The sequence below is a fragment of the Otolemur garnettii genome, unplaced genomic scaffold, assembly GCF_000181295.1.
Source record: "Otolemur garnettii isolate 467f Iridium unplaced genomic scaffold, OtoGar3 scaffold00260, whole genome shotgun sequence".
Classification (NCBI taxonomy): domain Eukaryota; kingdom Metazoa; phylum Chordata; class Mammalia; order Primates; family Galagidae; genus Otolemur; species Otolemur garnettii.
This window is the reverse complement of record NW_003852655.1, coordinates 1153062-1158803: the sequence shown is the minus strand read 5'-3', so window position 1 is coordinate 1158803 and position 5742 is coordinate 1153062. Positions and strand designations below refer to the sequence as shown.

Sequence of the window (5742 nt, the reverse complement as noted above, 5' to 3'; positions counted from 1 at the left end):
AAAAAAAAAAAAAAAGAAAGAAAAGAAAAGAAAACAGAAAGAGAGGAAGCCAACAATTTAATGGATCATCTTAAGCAACTAGAAAAGGAAGAACATTCCAACCCCAAAACCACCAGAAGAAAAGAAATAACCAAAATCAGGGCAGAATTAAATGAAATTGAAAACAAAAGAATCTTTCAGAAGATCAATGAAACAAAAAGTTGGGTTTTTGAAAAGATTAACAAAATAGATAAACCTTTGGCCAACCTAAACAGAAATAGAAAAGTAAAATCTCTAATATCATCTATCAGAAATGATAATGCAGCAGTAACAGACATTTCAGAAATTCAAAAAATCTTCAATAATTACTACAAAAATATTCCCAAAAATATGAAAAACTGAAGGAAATGGACCAATACCTGGCAGCACGCCACCTTCCTAGACTCAACCAGAAAGAATTAGAAATCTTGAATAGACCTATATCAATCACTGAAATAGCATCAACAATACAAAATCTCCCAAAAAAGAAAAGTCCAGAACCATATGGCTTCACATCTGAATTCTATCAAACCTTTCAAGAGGAACTAGTACCTATATTATACAATGTTTTCCAAAGCACAGAAAAGAAGGAATACTTCCCAACACATTCTATGAAGCAAATATCACCCTGATACCCAAACCAGGAAAGGATCCAACAAAGAAAGAAAATTATAGACCAATATCATTAGTGAATATCGATGCAAAAATATTCAATAAGATCTTAGCAAACAGAATTCATCAACATGTCAAAAAAATTATACACCATTATCAAGTTGATTTTATTTCAGGGTTACAGGGTTGGTTCAACATATACAAATCTACAAATATAATACATCACATCAATAAAATAAAAAATAAAACCATATGATTCTCTCAATTGATGCAGAAAAATCCTTTGATAATATCCACCATTCTTTCATGATGAGAACACTTAATAGGCAAAGAAAGGACATTTCTTAAATTCATAGAGGCCATCTACAGCAAACCCACAGCCAATATCATATTGAATGGTGTAAAATTGAAAACATTTCCACTCACATCAGGAACGCGGCAAGGATGCCCACTGTCTCCATTGCTATTCAACATAGTAATGGAAATCTTAGCCATCTCAATGAGGCAAGAGAAAGCAATCAAGGGTATCAAATAGGGTCAGAGGAGATCAAACTCTCACTCTTCACTGATGATATGACCCTATACCTGGAAAATCCCAGGGACTCAACTTCAAAACTCTTAGAAGTTATCAAGGAATACAGCAGCGTCTCAGGATACAAAATCAATACTTAGAAGTCAGTAGCTTTTGTATACACCAACAATAGTCAAGCTAAAAAAAAATCAAGGACTCTATTTCTTTTACAATAGTGCCAAAGTAGATGAAATATCTGGGGATTTACCTAACAAAGAATGTGAAAGATCTCTACAAAGAGAACTATGAAACTGAGAAAAAAAATAGCTGAAGATGTTAACAAATGGAAAAACATACCATGCTCATGGCTGAAAGAATCAACAGTGTTAAAATGTCCATACTACTCAAAGCAATCAACAAATTTCATGCAATCCCTATTAAAGCACCACTGTCATACTTTAAAGAACTTGAAAAAATAGTACTTCGTTTTATGGAATCAGAAAAAAACCTCAAATAGCAAATACATTAGTCAGAAATAAGAACAAATCAGGAGGTATCTCATTATTACTAGACTTCAGGCTATACTATAAATCTATAGTGATCAAAACAGCATGGTACTGGCACAAAAATAGAGCAGTAGATGTATGGAACAGAATAGAGACCCAAGAGATGAACCCAGCTACTTATTGTCATTTGATCTTCGACAAGTCTATCAGAAATATTCAGTGGGAGAAAGACTCCCTATTTAACAAATGGTGCTGGGTGAACTGGCTGGAGACCTGTAGAAGACTGAAACTCGACTCCCACCTTTCACCATTAACAAAAATTGATTCTTGGGCAGCGCCTGTGGCTCAAAGGAGTAGGGCACTGGCCCCATACATTGGAGGTGACAGGTTCAAACCTGGCCCTGGCCAAAAACTGCAAAAAAAAAAAAAGAAAGAAATTCAAAAAAACTGATTCTCATTGGATAAAAGATTTAAACTTAAGACATGAAACTATAAAAAATACTAGAAGAGAGTGTAGGGAAACACTTGAAGAAATTGGCCTGGGAGAATATTTTATGAGGAGGGCCGCCCCCCACTCCCCCAGCCCAGGCAATTGAAGCAACATCAAAAATACATTACTGGGATCTGATCAAACTAAAAAGCTTTTGCATAGCCAAGAGCACAGTAAGTAAAGCAAACGGACAACCTTCAGAATGGGAGATTTTTGCAGGTTATGCTTCCGACAAAGGTCTGATAACTAGAATCTACAGAGAACTCAAACTAATCAATAAGAAAAGAATAAATAACCCCATTTCTATGTGGGCCAGAGACTTGAACAGAAACTTCTCTACTGAAGACAGGTGCATAGCCTACAAACATATGAAAAAATGCTCATCATCCTTAATCATCAGAGAAATGCAAATGAAAACCACTTTGAGATATCATCTAACTCCAGTAAGATTAGCCCACATCACAAAATCCCCAAACTACAGATGTTGGTGTAGATGCCACCCTGCTGATGGGAATGCAAGCTAATACAACCTTTTTGGAAAGAAGTTTGGAGAACACTCAAGGAACTAAAAATAGACCTACGGTTCAATCCTGCAATTCCTCTACTAGGTATATACCCAGATGATCAAAAATTATTATACAACAAAGACATTTGCACCAGAATGTTTATTGCAGCCCAATTCATAATAGCCAAGACATGGAAACAGCCCAAGTTCCCATCAACCCATGAATGGATTAACAAATTGTGGTATATGTACACCATGGAATACTATGCAGCCATAAAAAGATGGAGACTTCACATCTTTTATGTTTACCTGGATGGAGCTGGAACATATTTTTCTTAGTAAAGTATCTCAAGAATAGAAAAAAAAGTATCCAATGTATTCAATACTACTATGAAATCAATATATAATTACCTACATACTCATGAATGGCAAAACATAACCATAGTCCAGAAAGTAGAAGGGAAGAGGAGAGAGAGGGGAGGGGAGGGGAGATATGGGAGGAGGGAGGGCATTTGGGGGAACCTCACATACTGGGCAAGATACAATGCTACATTTCAAAACTATTAAAAAATAATTGTGATGGATGTGTTACTTAGTGTTACTTAGTTCAATGTAAGCATTTCACATTGTATATCAAAGCAGTAGCCTGAACCCCATTAATGCATTAATGTACAAAGTTATCATTTAATAAAAATAGAAAAACTAAAAAAAAAAGAAAAGAAAACTGGCTCGGCGCCTATAGCTCAACCGGCTAAGGCGCCAGCCATGTACACCTAAGGTGGCGGGTTTGAATCCCCAGCCCAGACCCGCCAAACAACAATGATGGCTGCAACCAAAAAAAAGCCGGGCGTTGTGGCGGGCGCCTGTAGTCTCAGCTACTTGGGAGGCGGAGGCAGGAGACTCGCTTGAGCCCAGGAGTTGGAGGTTGCTGTGAGCTGTAATGCCACGGCACTCTACCCAGGGGGACAGCTTGAGGCTCTGTCTCAAAAAAAAAAAAAAAAAAAAAAAAAAAGAAAACTAAAAAATTCCAACCCTTTAATCACAGGGTTAGCATAAACCTGGTATGGTTGGAAGGGACATTTTGCAAGTTACAAAAGATAGTCCTCAGGAAAAACAAAAAAAGCCAGTACAAAGCCAATCTGCCCTTCCTGTGACCACATGCTTTCAGCTGTCCCTCCCAGTGGTCCTAGGCACATGTCACAGAGTCCCAAAGAGGAACAAAACAGCTTTGGATGCCTCTTCCCAGTGTGAAAGCGTGTCCATGGAGCTTCGGAGTTCAGAGACTTGGGCTTCAGACTGCGTTTGAGGCTTGGGTTTCACCTCCAACACACTCAGACCTGAACCTCAGGCTGTGAAGCTGTGGGCACTAGCTGCTCCCATGTCCCCAGGAGGGCCCCAACAGGACAGTCCTGGAGGTCTGCTTTCTTCTCCTTACTCCAGCATCCCTTTGAGGCCTTCTCTAAGCTCTCCAGCCACCTGCACCCACACCCTCCTCCCAGCTCCCATGCACACCAGCTTCTGCCAAGCACCTCCACAAAGTGTGGCTTTAGAAGGCCACCAAGCCGCGAGCCTCAGCTGGGGAGGTGAGACCAGCAAACTCAGCTGGGCCTTGCATAGGTGGCCTGGGCTGTGTCTATGTTCAGATTTGTGTTCTTACTCGTCTCATGACACAGTACCTTCTGTCACAACACCAAGAATTCCCACCTTGCACAAAGCCGAGAAAAGCCCAGCCCCCACAGCTGCTCTCCTGAGTGCCTGGGCCACCATTAGACCCACAGTCCACAGACCTCTGTCCACCTCTAGGGCAGCATGTCACCCCCAACTCCAGGCTCCTCAAAGGGAAGTAAAAACCAGATTGAGAAGAGAAGCTGAAAAGCTGCAACTTCAAAACATTGAGTGTGCTTTCTAAAGCACTCTAAATAGGGCAGGAGACCACTGTCACTGTGCCGGTGAGTCAGAGCAGGCCACATCCTTCCTGCAAGTCCAGACCCTTAGAACTTTGCCCAGCTCCTGACACACACAGGTGGACGCCTCAGCACTGCCACATAGCAGGAGCCACACCCTGTGCCCTCTGCTCTCAGCACTTCTGTTCCCATATCCCTAGAAATAACTGTACAGGGAAATAAATTCTAGTGTTATGCAGAGAAAATAACCCACTCACCAGGGGCTGAGGACAAAAATGCCAAGTAGAGGTCGTTCCCTGGGTCAGAGTGGGCCGGGCAGCCCAGGATGCCAGGTAGTGACACACCTCAGGGTGACATGCCACAGGGCGCCTCTTAGGGTGTCAGGCCGGACATCACAGGAAGACTTGTCTCTATTGCACATGCGTGGGGATGCCCACCTATTGTCCCAGCACACAGGAGGGAGATGCAAGAGGATCACTTAAGCCTAGGAGTTTGAGGCTGCCGTGAGCTGGGGGGACACCAGGTACTACAGCCTGGGCAACAGGGTGAGACCGTGTCTCAAAAATAAATTGTGGCTGGGCTCGGGTGGCTCGCTTCTGTAATTCTAGCACTCTGGGAGGTCAAGGCGGGTGGATGGCCTGCGCTCAGGAGTTCAAGACCAGCCTGTGCAAGAGCAAGACCCCATCTCTACTAAAAATAGAAAACCTGAAGCAAGAGGATTGCTTCAGCCCAAGATTTTGAGGTTGCTATGAGCTGACACTCCAGCACTCTACCTAGGGGTACAGGTTCAGACTCTGTCTTTAAAAAAATATATAAAGTAAGTAAAAAAATAAGTTGAAGCTGGGTGCGGTGGCTCACACCTGTAATCCCAGCACTTGGGAGGCTGAGGTAGGTAGATTGCCTGAGCTCAAGAGTTTGAGATCAGCCTAAGCCAGAGCAAGACCCCATCTCTAAAATAGCCAAGTGTTGAGGCAGGCGCCTGTAGTACCAGCTACTTGAGAGGCTGAGGCAAAAGGATCCCTTGTGCTCAAGAGTTTTAGTTTGCTGTGAACTATAATGCCACGGTACTCTACCAAGGGTACAAGTGAGACTGTCTCAAAAACAGAAATTAATTAATTTTAAAAAAGACTTGTGGCTCGGCGCCTGTGGCTCAAGCGGCTAAGGCGCCAGCCACATACACCTAAGGTGGCGGGTTC

At 42.1% G+C, this 5742-nt stretch overlaps 1 protein-coding gene across 3 annotated transcripts in view; it reads right to left on the bottom strand.

Moving 5' to 3' along the window:
- Positions 1 to 5742, bottom strand: part of DEAF1 (DEAF1, transcription factor) — a 52764-nt gene that overhangs the window by 7397 nt on the left and 39625 nt on the right. The window lies entirely within an intron of this gene.